General features: G+C 37.3%; 1 pseudogene; it reads left to right on the top strand.

The window, feature by feature from the left end:
* Positions 1-4,829: 4,829 nt before the first annotated feature.
* On the top strand, positions 4,830-16,737 carry LOC121318999 (annotated as a pseudogene).
* The last annotated feature ends 1,542 nt before the right edge of the window (positions 16,738-18,279 follow it).

Below are 18,279 nucleotides of genomic sequence, written 5' to 3'. Positions count from 1 at the left end.
AAATTTGATTTGAATTGTGGAAATGAAGAAAAATAATAATTTTGGTAGCCCTGATTTCACGCAGAAATTAACATTCTATATCCATTAGCTCACTATGAACTGGATTAAGGAACTGTAGATTTTTTGAATGTCAATGTTACTGTCACTTGCTTTATAGTGTACATTTTAACAAATGTGTTGTCCTGTTTTTTTAGAATCAGTTTGGATATAATTTTCTGTTTTAGTCACCACATCCCCAAGTCATTTATTTATGCTTTACAGATTAAACCAATGCTGTTGCTGGGTTAAGCTCTGAACTCAAAGATTGGCAAAGACTTTCTATATATTTATTTATTCCCCAAGAAGTAATGAAATTGTTTTGTTTTAAATTAAACTTTTTAGTTCTAAAATCTAGATATATAAGTAATAAAGAGGATAAAGATCCCGGGAAAGTAAATGAAACCAGACACAAACAGATCACTGGATTAACGTAAGCAGTATTAATTGTGGCTGTTTTAGATGTTCTGTTTGAGTTTGAAGCAGAAACAAACTTAATAGTCTATGAAGTTAAGACAGGTAGGTGAATACATAATTTGGGATTTTGCATGAATGTCATCATTTCAAATGTGAACAATAATTGCATTTTGTTTAAAGTAAGCAGGCAGGGAATTTATTTTCGAAAAAAAGGACACTGATGAAATGTTTTTGGTTTCTTTTTAATAACTCGATTATTCCGCCTTGACCATGACACGCCTGAGTGACTATGACTGAAGCATATGCACTTAATCACCTAATTAGTGAGACAGTTGACTGGACACTGGATATGGAGTGATTTCAGCTACTGAATTGCAAATTTGAATAAAAGCAGTAAAGAAAATCACAGAAAAAAAAAATGCCACAAAGAGATCAGCGCCTTCGTGCAATCAACATGTTGGAGACTGGACTAGGGCAGTGTACTGTGGCTCGCTGTCTTGGTGCTCACAGCCAGCAATTTCAAACCTGGCGAGATGGTATAACCAGACACAAAGTCAGGCCACGAACTGGGAGACCAAGAGTCACACCACCTGCCCAAGATCGACAGATCATTTTGCAGCATCTTTGTTCTCCTCATACTCCTCAGTTATGGCTTTCAGTTTAGAAAACCTACTCAATTACAAAACAAACACTAAAAACAGAACAAATGCCTTCAAATGTCCAGAGAGTCTATATATATATATATATATATATATATATATATATATAGTCTTTGTAATTTCTTATGAAATTTACCATTAAAGCTCTCCCCCTTAAATCTGTTATAGAAACAGTGTCCTTACATGTCGGCAAACAGAAAAATCCATCATCTTCATCCAGTAAGTGCTGTCATATCAAACCAACAGAAAGTAGTATTGGATCAAGTGGGTCAGAGCATGGACTTATCTACTTGTCAGTCTTCCAGACCATTAATCAATAGAAACTGACAGGGAATGGGGAATCAAAGCATCGTTTATTGAACCAAATAGCATTTCAGGTTCAGGTTGGTATGACGTCTGTCAGAAATGTAGAGTTCTACAGTAATTGTTGCGTTCAGAGTGTATAACCTTCATTATTAAACATGGCTACTTGTCAGCCCTTGTTATCCAGATTAAAGTCTACAGCTTCAACAGTTCAAAATGCAATTGTCATTTACTGATCTATATAATCCAGTTAATGACAAGTTGAATGAGTTAAAAAGCACTAATGTGTAAAAACAGAGGTTATTTTTTCAGTGGTCACGTGTGTTTGTTAGTTTTTTCTTACATTTTTAGCAATTTTCAGTTTTTTTGAAGACATAACAAAACTCTGAGTGTATTTATTATTTTATGTTGATTCAGTCAACTGGCTGTTTCTTCTGCTATTGCCCTCTGGTAGTTTTGATGTGTGAAAGCATGCTGTGAACTGCTCAAATCAAAACAGCAGCATTCAGACAATCACAAGGCGAAACTGGCTCCTACCAGTGCACAGCCGAGAAAAATAAAATAAGTTTACACTTGTGTACATTTTTTTTAAATTTATTTATTTATTTTTTAGTGGAGAACATGACGTGAAACGAAAGATTTCACAAGAACAAACCTTCAGGAATGTTTCACTACATGCCTTCGTCTGAAACAGCAAGTGTGAAACTGTTTCATAAGGTTTCCTGAAAATACTGTAAGTGGTGTTTTCTTGACTAAACCGTGCTGTCTTATTTCCATGGGGATTATAGTTTTTATAGAGCAGTGATAACTACAGGCAGAGGAAATGTACAGGCGCAGTGCAAACAATTGTGCCTGCAAAATCCAAATTGCCGAGCGGCCAGGCAATTACTTTGCACTGTGGCCTATGTAAGCTTAAAAGCAATGCAAGTTACTCAACACGCACAAATAATGGGCCACAATCGTGATAATGAGGGTTGGAATAGTGGCCACACTTACAGCCTAGACGTGAGGTGTCAGCAGTACACAGAGCAGTAGGCGCTGTATGAGATTTTGTAGACCTTTTTAGGTGCATACATGAGGGTAACCCCACAACAGAAATGGTAAGCTCTTAATTACTTGCTTCTACACCAAAGAGGAGGTGCAAAGTTTTTGGAGGGTCAGCAATTGCCCAAGTGCAAAGCTAAATCCTTCTTATAATGTTTGCACCTGCTTAGTATTACAGATCCCCACCCAAATCCATACTCTTTTTTTCATCTGAATACATTTTAATACTATTTAAATAGATTAATGATGGAAAAGTGCTAGTTTGGTAGCAGGTGCAGAATGCCTGGTGAAAAACATTTTTTACACTGCTAAAGTCCCATTTTACACCAGCTAAACATGATTTTTGGCAGTAATTTCTGTATTTTGCAGCTGCAAATCACTTTTCACGTATCCTTACATCGGCCATATGAAGAAGGCATAATAAATAAACAACGATAACCACTTGTGTATTTCAGTTTCAAGTCTGGTTTCACACGCTCAATCAAACTATCCAGTGAAACTTGGAAGAAACTAAGATAACGTGGCAAACGTTTTGGCATTAAGACATGACATGAGAGAATCACACCCCTAAAAGCATGTGGTTGTTATCCCTCATTTGAAATCCAAAACATATTTTTTTTAATATTATTTTATAGTTTTGTTTTGTTTTCTAAATGTGTCTCATTGGCGTGTATCACTGTCTCATTACTTCAACAGTTTCTAGACATGGTTAATCCAATTCAGCTCATAATTTTCCTACCCAAACATGATTGTTTGCAAATGACTAACTTGGACCTCTTATATGCTGACAAAAATCTCCAATAAGGGAGCTTAAACATCATAAACTTAGGAGAAAACATTGATGTGCCCACTTAGTACACCAAAATACACACCTAATTAAGACATGACCCCTTTCGTGTCTTATTTAAACTGCCACCACTGACAGGGCTACTGAGTTGCAATTGACAATGGAGGATATCGAAGCGTTTCCAATTCTTCGACTGCAGCAAAAGAGGGGAGGGAGGAGGAGAAAATGACCGTACCCTAAACCCAGAAGAGTTTGTCCCTGTCAGACATTTCTAGATCTTACTCCTAAACAAGTTATGCATAGATAGGTACTATAACAGAGCTGTGTGTCTGATTTAGAATCACAAACAGCCAGCAGTCACGCCATATCTGTACCTGTAAATCAGCAGCATTAATTCACTCATCCCTCAGACCAGTTTTCTCTGTATTATATTTACGTTTCTGATGCTAACCACTCCATAAAATCATCCAGCTGGGAATCTTGACTACCCAAAGCAGACATTTCAGATGCATTCAAAGTCGTGCCCATGCACCCCTCCCTCTGCCATCATGTTGGAAGGGACAATTATTATTATCATTTTTTTTCTTTCTTTTACTACTCAATTAACATTCAGCTGCTGCAGCAGCCCCAAGATTTTGCTCAACATAGTAGGGTCTTCCTACAAGACAACTCTTCGCTACAGTCAGAGTTCCCCTCTAGTGAGTCTACATTAGAAACCTGTCGCTTCGAAGCAAGCCTCCCGGGTTATAAACCAGAACATGTTCATTCCCTTATTCAGTCCTTTCAAGTCAGCCACTCTATTTCAAAACGGAATTCCTTTCACTTCCAGGACACTTATTTCACGTCCCTCTCTACTTCAGTAAAAAAAATCTCAACTCCGATGTTAATATTTCCTGAGAAGCAAGAATAGATATCAGGATGCTGACTTCCCTCCAGTAGCACTAGAATGGACGTTCTACATTCTACGATGATTTCACATCTGCCCACCACGATCTCTCTCTTCATACTGACACTTCCTCCATCGGCTTTAGTAGCCTTGGAAATCTAAAATCTGTTTTTCAACTGTATTCTCCCTCCGCAATCTCCGCTCATCAGCTCAAGAATACATTGCCTCCTCCCTCGCTCCTGCTATGCAACTAGCTGATTCCCCTTCTCAACCTTCTGCAAGCAAAAAATCTGATTTCTTCTGTCATCTGCTTAAGAATATAGGGCCGCCACCCTCACACCTTCTATGCAACTGCCTGGTTAGCCTTCTCAGCCTTCTGCATTCCAATTACTACTAACATTCTATTTCTCTAATCACAGTCCTCCTCCAAGGCTATTTCTCTGCTTTCAATGATCTAGTCATGGAATCTCGTTCCCTTGCTGCCTTATTTGGTTCTCTTCACTATTCTGAATTCTCTGTCCTTCCCCCTTCATAGTATTGCTAGTATGCCTGGAGTGGGGGCCATCTCTCCAGAGGTTTCCTCCCAAAAAAAGGGTGGTGGGTTTCCTCTCCACTGAACGGTGAGATTAGTTTAAAAAAAAAAAAAATCATAATCCATATCTGTTTATCTGTTTTGTACTAGTGGTGCAGTTGCAGGATGCCGGGGGTCTCTTTTGGGGTAAGTGAAGCTCATTTCAACCTTAGAAGCCCAGCCGGTGCTGGATTCGTCCTCCGCGAGGAAGGTTCACTGCCTTCAAGGGGGACCTCGGCCAAATTTAACTATCACTGTCATCCTTCCATTCGCTCCTCTAGATCCCCCTTGGGGGAAGTATCGGTTGCTTCCCAGTCTTGAAGACCAAACAGTTCGGTCTCACCTCCACGAGGGTGGCTTTCTGTGAGCCAAGGGGAATCTTGTTACACTCATTAGTTATATATCTTCTATTATCAATTCCTGAGGTCTCTCCCTCTATGCAGCCCTTGATCATGTCCAGTGAATAGCATTTTGACCCTTAGCGGTCCATTTATTCAGCGCTTGTCAGACTCGTCAGGTCCAATTTATTTTCACATGCGCTGTTTATTTTACATGCACTGTTTAATTTTTTTTTCAGAGTAAAACAGGTTTAAAAGGCACTGCATAGCAAAAGTATACTCAGTACTGCATCTCCAGCCAAGCCCCACCCCTTGTTCGCTATATTTTTCACATACCTCTTCATAGTCATGCATACCAATTAAATCACTCGTTTTTATCACCAAACTCCTCAGTAATGCGATCCAAGTCATTATTTTATTACTATAACATCTCAAAAAGCTCTGCAAATGTCTGTGATATTTTTGAGCGCTGGATGCAGAAGCAGCTATCTTCTTTGTTTGTGTCCATGTTATCTCTGTGGTGCAGGGGCTATGTGTATTGCTCAGATATGCCCCTTTTTTTCGGCTTCTCTAGGCTCCTATCGGTCTCACTCGGTCATTGAAAGGTTTTCTCTGTCTCTTCCAGAGAAAAAGTGACTAGAGACCTGTGCTTGGCGTCTTTTTGATGATGACAGACAGGGTTCGACATCGGATTGGAAAGGGAAGATTGTAATGTCAGACCAAGTCCGTGCAACTTGTAATAATCATCATTATATGTTACAGCCCAATCACTTGATAAGGGTGATGAATTTAGGTACTAAAACTAAGTTTATTTCATAACAACACCCTAACACTAAACTTAAGGTTCGTGGGGTATTGGCTGTGGATCACCAATTAATTCTCAGAGGATACTCTGAGTGTTCAGTGTTCTCCCCTCCCACACCCTGTTTGTGGTCACGTGGTAGGGGTATTGAGGGTGAATGAAGCACGATGTAAATTGTGAGTTGCTTACGCAGCACTACCCTGTGTGCACTCTCTGCGAGAGCTACGCTGTTTAAGCCTTCATTCTGCAGCTACTGCCCCCGTGACGCTGCTTATGGTCAATGTTTGTTTTTACAAACAGCTTCAAATTACATAATCATGCTGAATGTCCTTCCCCTCTTCATACAACTAAGAAAAATGATGGACAAACCCGAATCTCAACCTCCTGGATAATATATTACAAAACAAAGATGCTCCAGACACTAAAATCATCATAAAAAAACTTTGCTTTCAGTGTTTTCTGGCTTCCCAAAATTAAAAAAAATCCAACAACGATGTAAACAAATACGACATTCACAAACGCAATGGAATTCTAATATGCCACAGTGAGAAAGTCAGTTCTATAAAAATGTTTAATGTACTATTTAAAACTAAAGTTTTATTATAATTTACAACGTACTTTAGATGTTTTTAAATGTAATATTTATCAATTCTCATGTTCATGGTATAGTAGCCTTTCACAGGCAGTAGAAAGGAAGGAGACAACACGTTTAATTCAAGTTTGTTTGCTTTAATTACTCAGAGACCATGGCTCTGTCTCCTTCAACCCTGGAACAGTAACCAGCTTTGAGAACACACACACAATTGGCGCCCAGCACCCTCTTATAACGTAGCTCCACCCCTTTATTATAATCAGGTACCTGAGCTTACACACATCCCATTGGTCCTCAGGACCAATGTGTACAGACAAAAAACAGCCAATAATAGGAGGACACAGAAAGCACCATATGGGCAGGCTACATTTACACATAGACACAGACAGTTGACCAGAAACTGTAATGAATACAGAGGAGGAAAGGAACACAATACAATGGGAATTACAGTACAGTACACAAGACACAATTACATAGATGCACAGATAGATACACTGTATTTATTTATTTTTTATTTTATTTATTTATTCTATAACGCCTATATTTAAACAAAATATATATAATCATATTTAGTCCACAACCTTGCCTCAGTTACTTTCTTGGCTGATTCATAAAACAAATATGAACTGCAGACCTCGGCTCACAGTGGGAAACTAAAGGCCCCGAGGGAAGAACTATAGCTACAGGTAATAATGCCCTCAGCTTGCAGCTTTGGGCAGTATAGTCTCCAGTTGATTGATAACTAATATAAGACAAAATTCTAATAAATTAAATTTTAAAGCACTGTCGTTTGTTTTTTCTCCCATTAATAAATCATTGTGCAAGACTAGATACAATATTTGTTCTAAAGTTTCCATTGAGTCACAGTCTTATTTGCATGGACATTCTAGCCAACTGCACATTTAACCCCTGAATACAACATCGTCTTTAATAAAGTTGACATGATTTACAATGTGGCTGCATCAGTGAACTCTTATTATATAATGGTAAACTATACCATGTATACCATTTCCAAGTGTATTACAGTTGTTCATCTGACTTTTCATATCAACTTAGTTATTTTTATGGTAGAGGATTGTAATGTAATGGTTACAGCATGGCCCTTATTTTATTCCAGTCCTCAGTGAACTTTTTTGAAAGGCATCATTGGTTTTTCTGTGTTTAAAACAGTGGTAGTCATTGACTAGGGGAGTGCCTTTTTCACTGAAGAACAATAAAAAGAGGAAACACCTGGGTTATTCAATATGGCAGTACAGCACATTTGACCAAAGTCTTTGGACATTTTGAGAAGTTTCAAATAGAAATTAGATGTATTTGTTATTTTATATTTCGGCTTAATAATAAGCAATGGTACTAAAGCTACTGAAGGACAATTGGATTATAGGTCTATAATCTAATCTAATGTAATCTAATCTAATCCAATCTCATTAAGGGATAATGGCATTGTTGTGGTGTGTTTACAAGGTAATAATAGAACTCCTGAGTCAATAATGCATTATTTGAATGAGGGAGTTCTGTTATTTCCAATATGCCACAGCAATGCCATTATCACTATTAAACTACAACTTTTGAAAGTTATTTATTTATTTACTTTTTTTTGTCTGAAATAATAATTGTATTTCAATTACTGAGTATTTTTTTTAGTTATTGAGTAATAACAGGATTACGTAGAACACAATTGCAGAGCAGTGTCCTGTTGTATACTATAATATAATATTCTAATTACCTGCCACACATATATGTAATTTAAGACAGATTAGTCTAAGTGTCTTTATTTTACCATCTTACGCACAGCCGATTAATACCAGCAAAACAAATAAAAATGTGCTCCAAATGAGCTGATCATTAGATGGCACTGGCACTTTGGCTGCTGTAATCTATGTTACATATACCTGTGTCAGTCAACAAAAAAATACATTTGAAGCTACTTACTCTTTAAATGTACACCAAGAAGTGTCTGTCATACGAATTGCACAATGCAAACCTCCTATGCAAAGTCTGGAAGTGAAAATCTGCTTCTGTGCTCTTTAAATCAACCAGCACATGTCCTCCTTTATCCAATCTGCCTGTATTTTATTTTTATTTTTTTTGAAGGGTTGCTGATTTTTTGATTAAATAAAAGGTTTAAAAAATATAAAACAAAGCTGTGCTGCAGCAGTTGAGGAGGCAATATATCCTGTACAAAGTGATGGATTTGCTCACCCACGCCCGAATTATGTATAAATACATTTATTTCTTAGATGTTCCTCTGCCTGTCTGCTTTCAGAGCTGTACATTTGCTGATTCCTGTTCCTTGTTCATTGGTTTGGTATCTTCCTCAAATTGACTCAGTTACTCCCCTATTTTTATTTTGATGATTTTGGTTTGTATTGTATAGGTCTTGATTGGATGTTTGAAGTGAATTATAAATCTTCCTAAACGTTTCACTTTCAATATATATATATATATAGACACACAGTACTTCTTATACTGAAATATGGTAAAATTACAAAATGTATTCTATTGTGACGAACCCACCGATGGGTATAAGAAATGTTATTTTTTGCTATATTGAGTATTTTGTGCTAAGGTCAAATAACTTGGTTATGAAAATGTATTCTCACATGTGGACCCCATTAAAGAAGCATTGTATAGGCTGAGCTTCCTAAAGACACCAGTCCCACAATCCCTACCATCAGGAAACAAAGAACCAGTGAAATGAAAGTTTCTTTGGTCAAACAACTATTTGACATTGGTGGCCCTGTAGGAAAAAATAAAAACGTGCATAAGTGTTTATTAATTGTATTATTGATAATTGTTTTGTTAATTACTGTCAGCTGGCAATTATTCCAAATTGCAGCCAGCTGCAGTGTATACAAGAAGAGCAGCCAGTCTACTCGGAGCTCTGCTGTGGGAAGAAGCCTGACTGAGAGTGTGGTCAGTCGTATTCAAAAGGTAGTGTGTGTATGTGAAACTGCTTTACAAACCGGTAAGCAGCTTACCTGTCCGGTTAATTAGGTAGAATCCTGAAGTGTGTAGTTAGTGCTCGGAGAGCTGGGTTTTTGTTTTCAATTTTGGTTTATTTTGTAAATTAAACACAGCGCATCAGTGCTTAAACCTCAAGTTTTGTGTTGGGTCAGTTTTTAAAGGGGCAACAAACCTTTTAATAGTGTATATATAATATATGTATATCTGGATGGACAATCTGCTGGAACTGAAGTATATTACATTAGAAAGTGTATTACTTTGGCAAAGCCTGTACCAAGTTGTGATACAAACCCTTGTTGTTATACAATCCCTGAACTGTGTCAATTGGTCCATAACCATTCAGTCCAACCTGATACTAGGGAGCGGATTATGTTATCCTATTCTAGTACAAAACTGCCTGTTCATACAACCATACTCAGAACAAACAGGCCTCCTTGTTACAAATCCTGGGATGGGTCTTCCTTCACTTCCTTAATCAAACTGTGATTTAGCGGTTGTGGTATTAAGAAGCCATACATTAAACACATGTAGCTAGAACACATTTCCATGAGGGACGGCAGATGTTTTACCACAGCAAGACTTCTGTTTGGTTTAGAGTAGGTTCACCTTGGGACGGGCTCGGCCATCCTGTTTTCTATGTGAATCAATGTTGTTAGTTGTTTGTTTGCATGGGGATTGGTCTGTAACACCAATGAGCAGTAATTCACAAATCAATTCAAATAGCAGATTTCATCTACATTGAATGTGTTGTCTCGGGACGATGTTTAAACCGGGTTTGAAGTTACAAACTGAGGTTTGTGATAAGTTGTAAGTAGCTATAGTATCTCCCGCTATCTTTAGTGGAAGTGTATAGAGGTAATCTACTTATTTTTGGGGGAATTAACTAGAAGCAGTTATTTTTATACTGACACTGTCAACGGGTGACTCTTGAGCCATAGATGGCTCATTGAGCAACACACAATATAGCTCTTTTTAAGGTTTTTAATGAGTTTGAAAAGACTTCAGAAACAATCTATAGTTTTAGCGAAGCTGTGTCTGAGTGTAATTGTTACTATTTAGTCAGCTTGTTAGTCAATTCAGCACTTTATTCAAACAGAGAAGATCTGAAGATCTGCAAATAGCTTGCTCATAAAGGTTATTTAAATGGCTATAGAGCCAAACACATTGCTATGCCTTATTTCTCTTTCCAGATTGTCTGTGTAGAATAAGCGTCCCATTTATAATTAGAACACCAAATGCAATTCTGCACAATGATGAGCTAGTGTTGGTAAAGTTTTATTATACAGTGCCTTGCTAGGTATAAATTGTCACTGCCTTATAACATGTTTTCTATTGGAAACTGTCTTTTGCTGGAGACAATGCTCTTTGAATGTATTATTCAAAAGACAGCCACAGCTGCTTATAAATTTTATGAGAGTTGCCTAGAAGAATTCCAGGGTATACAAATGACTTAAAAGATTCTAAAGATCTTCAGGCAAATTTTTAATTCTGTGAGTCAATTCTAAGAAATTACAGGAAACCTAGAATGTATCACTGCAATAAGCCAGGTTTTAGTAATAGTTTTCCAAGCTATAAAAGCAGCTGAATGTTTCCCAGGGGTGATGTACAGTATAATAGAAAAAAAGACTAACAGTTACAACAACTAAAGGGCTGACTGAATAGTAGAACTGTGTTTTAATAAAGAAGGTTTAACCAGATTGCACCAACAGACTGCTGCAGCATGTTTTTACTCACTGAACCTGTGTCCTGATTAAACACATCAATTTTGCAGCATTTTTACTGCACTTGCTTCTACGAAAGGATGTTTAGCTATGAAGACTTTAAAAACCCATTATGATTCTTCAGTGGGTATCTTAGTAAGTTGTACGAAGGAGAACCCTGATTTAGATCATAAAAAGTGACCCTTTTAACTCTATCTAGTAATGCTTGGGTTCAGAAATGCAGATATAGATAGAGAGAATCTTCATCTTTCCATTCCTGCATTAGAACATGTATTGCATGCTTCTAGTGGCAGGGAGGCATACTACTCAAAAAAAATGAAAGGAGCAACATTTCAAAACGGTTGGCCTTGGTTTTGCAACTTGGATTTCAGTACTGTCCTATTCAAGTTTTATTCTTATTAAACTATTTCTTCTTCCTATCCCGTCAGTCAATTGTTAGACAACTGTAACTGGTCATCAAATGTGCTGCAGTGAGGTCCTTTATATGTATGGACATCCGCAAGAACGTAAACAGTGGCTGCAGGATGGTAGTAAGAAAGTGTGAAATTCAGTTGCAGAAGAGTGTTCTTTGATCGTTTTAGTGTATTTCCTATTTTCTGTTTACGCTGATTATAACGTCTTTTTCAAGACAGCAACAGTTTCTCGATTCCACAGGGTCACTGGTAAGAAAATAACCACATATTGTAGTCCAATGTTTTCAATAAAATTAAATGTAGTTTGAGTCTATCCAAGTCGATGTGTGTGTTTTAATCAACTGACAACGCAATGTGCCTCTTCAGAACAATATTTACACATAAGAACATAAGAACATAAGAAAGTTTACAAACGAGAGGAGGCCATTCGGCCCATCTTGCTCGTTTGGTTGTTAGTAGCTTATTGATCCCAAAATCTCATCAAGCAGCTTCTTGAAGGATCCCAGGGTGTCAGCTTCAACAACATTACTGGGGAGTTGATTCCAGACCCTCACAATTCCCTGTGTAAAAAAGTGCCTCCTATTTTCTGTTCTGAATATCCCTTTGTCTAAACTCCATTTGTGACCCCTGGTCCTTGTTTCTTTTTTCAGGCTGAAAAAGTCCCTTGGGTCGACACTGTCAATACCTTTTAGAATTTTGAATGCTTGAATTAGGTCGCGACGTAGTCTTCTTTGTTCAAGACTGAACAGATTCAATTCTTTTAGCCTGTCTGCATATGACATGCCTTTTAAGCCCGGAATAACTCTGGTCACTCTTCTTTGCACTCTTTCTAGAGCAGCAATATCTTTTTTATAGCGAGGTGACCAGAACTGCACACAATATTCAAGATGAAGCATATAACTCTACAGACTGTCGAGGAATTAATACGCAATTATTAAATTGCGCCAACTAAGTGTTTCGTTAATTCAAAATAAGCATTACATCAACTGTAAAAATGTACAATGACTCTGTTTTTAGAATCAGAATAAACTAATTAAAAATAAAGTCATTATTATGGTGACAGTATAGCTCGTGCATGACATTTTGTTATGGAACTGTGCAGAAATAGTCGCTTATTATTTCACCTTGATCCCTGCTTTCCAGAATCAATGCGACTGACAGGTGCCCTGACATTCATTATTCAGTGTTGCACATTCTGTACAGTTCAGCTCTGTCAACGCTGTGCACTGAGAACCCCCCCAGGGTGACATATCCCAGATATGAATGAAATGCAATCACAATATTATGTCGGAAGTAGTGAGAATATGAATGTGGTGTATATTAGTAGTAATTTTACATGTTATGTTTCGGTTTAGTGTTGAATGATTAAAAATAGCACGTCTTAAATCATTGGTTATGGAAAAGTAAGTTCACAAACACTTAATAAAGGTACTGTTTTTATTGAATTGGGTATACTATAAAAAATCAACATCACTTGGGGCAAGCATATAACCATCCTACTTGCACCCACCTTTTATCCATCCCTGTTTTTTTTTAGATAGTGTTTTAAATTTTTTTATTTCGATCTACATACAGAGGTTTTTACAGTGGGGGAGCACTAGGTTGTGAATTATGTACAGTACAACGTCGCATATCCGACCCCTTGTGGACTGGGGTATAGGCGGATATGTGAAAAAGTCGGATTTGCGATTTGTGAGCCTCTGTATCGTAAAAAAAAAAAAAAAATATATATATATATATATATATATATATATATATATATATATATATATATATATATATATATATATATATATATATATTGTATTTGACAGCGAGTTTTCTTCAGTCTTTAAGGCTAGGTCATGGAAAAGACCTGGCTCAGTCAGACGAGAGGAATCCATGGGAAGAGGATGACAAATTCGACACTACTGCTTTACAACAGAAGCACAAAGTCAGTGTTAAAGTACAAGAACGAATTGCCCTAAATAGATCCAAAGTACACAAAGTGCAGCTCTGGGGAAAGGCTGCTATTGGTAGGTCTATTAAATGTTTTTCATTCTATCCTTGTTAATTGCGTCTATTTCCTTTTACCATCTTTCTGTGATTTCTTTCGTCCTTTGATTTAAATTACACACACTCGTTGGGGTCTATTTTTATTAAATACAGTAGTGCATCAAAATACCACCCTTTAACTATATATTGATCCTGTTTATTTATTAAGCCACTTATTAACATTTCTAAGTATAACAAAAATACGGTGGAAGTAGATTTTAAAATGAAAGGGTGCGTGTGACAGGGTGGCTGGGTGGACAGAGACTCGGAGACAGTAAAACTGCAGTTTAAGAGCTGCTGCGCAGGTTTATTAAACAAAAGTACGCCGTGGAATCAAAGCGTGTTGCTTTCTTATTTCAGTCTTCCTCCCCAGTGGGTGGTCAAAGTGTTGTGTGGGCAAAAAGAATGTCAGGATATCAGGAAACAAACAAAAAAAACAAAAAAACAAAGGTGCTTGACTTGAGCAGCTGATATTCTTCAGTCTCTTTAAGGCCACTTCCTGTTAGGATTATTGGCGTATTGATAGATACGAGTTTATTATAAACACAAATGCACAAGCCTTTGCACTTATTTTTTATGATTTTCTTTTAACATATCACTGTTTGGTGTGCTGACCCATTTCCTCTGGCTGGTTCCTGGGATTATAGAAATTGGTAGAGAGTAATAAGTGTAAGGTTTCTCTTGTTGTCATTATAAAGAACCGAGGGGTATGGCAAAGGATATGACAAACCATGGTGAACTATGATAAATGTAGAATTGTAACTGTGAGAAAAGCATATGAACACTGTAAAATCGCTGTGCATGTATAAGGGTTGCAGATGAGTGTCACTGTTTGGTTTTTATTTTCCGATTTTATTAATCTTTTCTAAACTTTACAGCGTATTTAATACTTAACATCTGGGTGTCGTTTGTTTTATTTTTGAGGCTTTTTATTTTTGTTTTTTGGAACAGTGGAATTAGTACGCTAAAAACATGTAAAGAACATTTACAAACATTGTATATTGATATATTGTTCTGTTTAAGGTCAAATTTCCATTAACCACTAAAGCGTTATTTAGTGAAAAATATAACAAAAAGTGCTAGTGTCAAGAGTTAATCTACAATATATATAATCTACAATCTATGTTATATCTATTAGATGTTATATATATATCTACTGTATTATATATATATATATATATATATATATATATATATATAATATATATATATATATATATATATATATATATTTGGAATAGCACATTTAAATGTATTCTGCTTGAAATATAAATATCTGTATTACAGCTCTTACTCTGAAATGGCATGGTGTAATGTTTTGATTTGATTGTTCGGTTGAAACAGGAGGCACTCAGCTTGACTGGTTAGTTTTCTGTTACAAGATGTTCTTCTCATGCTCACCTCTTCAGTCTATTTAATTAACAGTTTCTCCCCTGCCACTGTTCTCAAGCAGAGTGTGCTGAATCTTGTGGATGTTTTGTGATGTGATCTAACGGACACTGGGCCGCTTCACTTGTAGATAAGTGCAATAAAGTATTGCAATGGAAAAAGGAAATTTCCTGTGGTACATTTTTTTTAAGGGTTAACCCTCTATTCAGTGATCCCCAACCTTTTTCTAGATAGGAACATTACACGCATGGGACATAACACATTGTTTTTATTTTTGTATATAACTAAACTTGTTTAAAACTGCTGTAAACTTTCTTGTTTGCAAATTACATTTCCACTAGTGTATTTTATTTCAGTTTTTACACAGGCCCTGCAGTTGTGCCAGGACACATACGTCTGGATACAGATAGTGTCCTCCTGGTGCTGAATGAAAGAGAGGAACAGAAGATCTCTTATCCCACCCAGTGGCTGCAGCATATACAAACACTAGTGCAGGCACACCACGTTCTTCACATGGCAGTGGTGCTCTTGGGTAGTGAGCAGTGCAATAACAACTGGATTGAATCATACCTCAGAAAGCATGGAGAATTTGTTGACTTGATTTTATTGGTCTATGATAGCCCCTGGGTCAATGAAAAGGATGTGTACCAGTGGCCACTTGGAGCGGCAACGTAAGTTTAAAAACTAAATGGTTTATTTCTGTGGCTTCTGGAGTTTTAGCTTTTTTTTTTTTTTTTTTTTTGGATGAACTGATTTTAAGTGGTACAATTAATTGAAATTGAACAAAACATTTCACATGTACAATTAAAACTTTTTAATGTGGTCATGTTTGTGTACCTTCATTTTGATCACATGGTGGCAGGTTTTGTATTAGGTTGAGCAACTAAGAGAGTGCAATATTAGATTACAATATGTGGATGATTCTGTTAGCGTATTTTTTTATTTAGAAGTCGGCAATTATTTTTTTATTTTCTCCCAGTTTTGAATATCCAATGATTATTTAAGCGCTGCTCACCTCTAGCACCCCTGCACTGACTTGGGAGTGGCGAAGATGAACACACACTGCTACGACCACTTCTTTTCACACTGCAGACTCACCATGCAGCCACCTCAGAGCTACAGCATCGGAGGACAAGGCAGCTCCGGGCAGCTTACAGGCAATCCCACGCAGGTGCGCAGGCGCCTGGCCAGACTACAGGGGTCGCTGGTGCGCGGTGAGCCGCGGACACCCTGGCCAACCCAACCCCCCCCCCCCGGGGGCGCCGCCCCTTGGGAACTCCTGTCCATGGTTGGCAATGGAATAGCCCGCGACGTCCAGGCGCGCCCCCGGCGGGGAACTCGGTTCCATGGTTGGCAATGGAACAGATAATCGACGTCCATTATCGGGAGCCCAATCCGGAGCCCAGTATTTTTTTTAACCAGTTATTCTCATAAATGTTCTGACACATAATTTATTAAAACAGTCGTGTTTTACTTTCTAAAATATTTCATGTAAAATATGTTTTCCCCTACAAAAAGGGGCAAGTTACAAAAAAAATCTTCTGCTCAAAAAGTTGTAATATTCAAATTAGTTGTTTTTAAACGAGAAACTATTTGGGATCACTTTGTCAACCCTAGTGCCTCAAATGCTGAATATGATACACTTATTACTGGTCAATTATAACAAAGGTACAGAACGTTTCCATGTCTGCCAAACTCTCAACATTGAGATGCTGAATTCAGGACGACATATCTGTGCCTTCTTGGGGTCAGTCTACAAGTTAACTCTTCCAGAGTGACAGATGTTTTTGAGAACTCTCACTGTCATTGACCTCCATTGCTCATTATCTGTCAGAGAAGTATGTTCGTCCATTTATGGTAATACAGTAAACTGTTCAAAAACAGGTGAAAGACCATTGTTTTTTGTATTTTTACTTTTTTTACAATCCAATCCAGACTTTCTCCTCAAACAAGCCACATAAACATTTTACTCTCTTTGGGTTAGGTCCTGAACCTGTAGTGATGACTTACTGTATCTATTTTTTAAGTTGGATGCCAAAAAGTGACAGTGATATAGAGTTATCACTACAAAGTATTAGAGGTTAATCACCTGCTTCCCTTTTTTCACTGACACTATATACTGTATGCATGTATCTGTAATCTAAAATGCAGCTTGCCTATTGGAAATTAATTCAATTGAGACCATGACAGACAAAGCTAGCATAGACATTAAAAATTTTGCATCTTCGGAAACTTTTAAGCTAAGACCATGGGGTGTCTAAAATCACATCGTCGATTACTTTATTTTTAACACCGTAGAAGTTTTTGACACATTATGCCCACCCCCAAAGGGTGCGCCGCCCTTTGGGAACTCCTGTCCATGGTTGGCAATGGAATAGCCCGCGACGTCCAGGCTATAGGGAGCCCACTCGGGAGCCCAGGATTTTTTTTTAACCAGTTATTCTATTAGCTGTTGCATTAAAACAGTCGTGTTAGACTAAAATGATCAGATGTATAAATATGTGGTCCCTACATCAAAGTGAGAACAGGACTAGATTTACACAGTGGGCATGTCATGAAAAGGAAGTGATCTGCTTCAACTCCTTTCAAGGTTTGCTGTGGTTAAATGAAGCAAAGTTAAAACATGGTAAAGCACAGAGAAGTATGGTGATTGCATAGTATAGTAAATGCATGGTAAAAATACAGGTCTTGAGTGTTTGATTTTGTCATGATAGATGCTAGATGTATTCATTTATTCATTTGTATTGTTTTTGGGTTGTATAATTTGCTTCTGAATGTGTTCTGGCTGTTGGGTGACATTGTGACTCAACTGCAGAAGTTTTAAAATTGAACCTTATTAATTGTTATTTCTAATCAGAATCTCTCTTGGGAACATTTAGTGGTATTTTGCCTTTGATTTGATCAATTCTGGATCATCAGACACAACTGTGTCAGTTGGTTTGTATCACTTGTATCAGTTTATTGTGTTATCTGAGCACTGGAAAAATGCCTGTGCTGAACTTTGTTATCATTTAAAAATAATCATTGTATTTACTTTTTTGTAACCCACTTGTATTTGTTTCAGAAAAGCCTTTTAACTGAGAAAGTAAATGTTTTGTCGACCAATTGTATACTATCATTTTGATCACTTAAAACAGTTGATTCAAATTGTTTTGGAAGTTGGGTAGTTTCCCCCCATGGTTAATACCATTCTCATTTTCAAAAAAGCCTAAGTTGTAGGAGGCTGTGTGATCCAGTTGTTAAAGAACCTGCCTTGTAACCAGGAGGTCCCTAGTTCAAATCCCAGCTCAGCCACTGACTCATTGTGTGACTCTAAGCAA

This window comes from Polyodon spathula, chromosome 7 (genome assembly GCF_017654505.1).
Source record: "Polyodon spathula isolate WHYD16114869_AA chromosome 7, ASM1765450v1, whole genome shotgun sequence".
Lineage (NCBI taxonomy): Eukaryota > Metazoa > Chordata > Actinopteri > Acipenseriformes > Polyodontidae > Polyodon > Polyodon spathula.
This window is presented reverse-complemented; position numbering and strand designations above follow the sequence as displayed.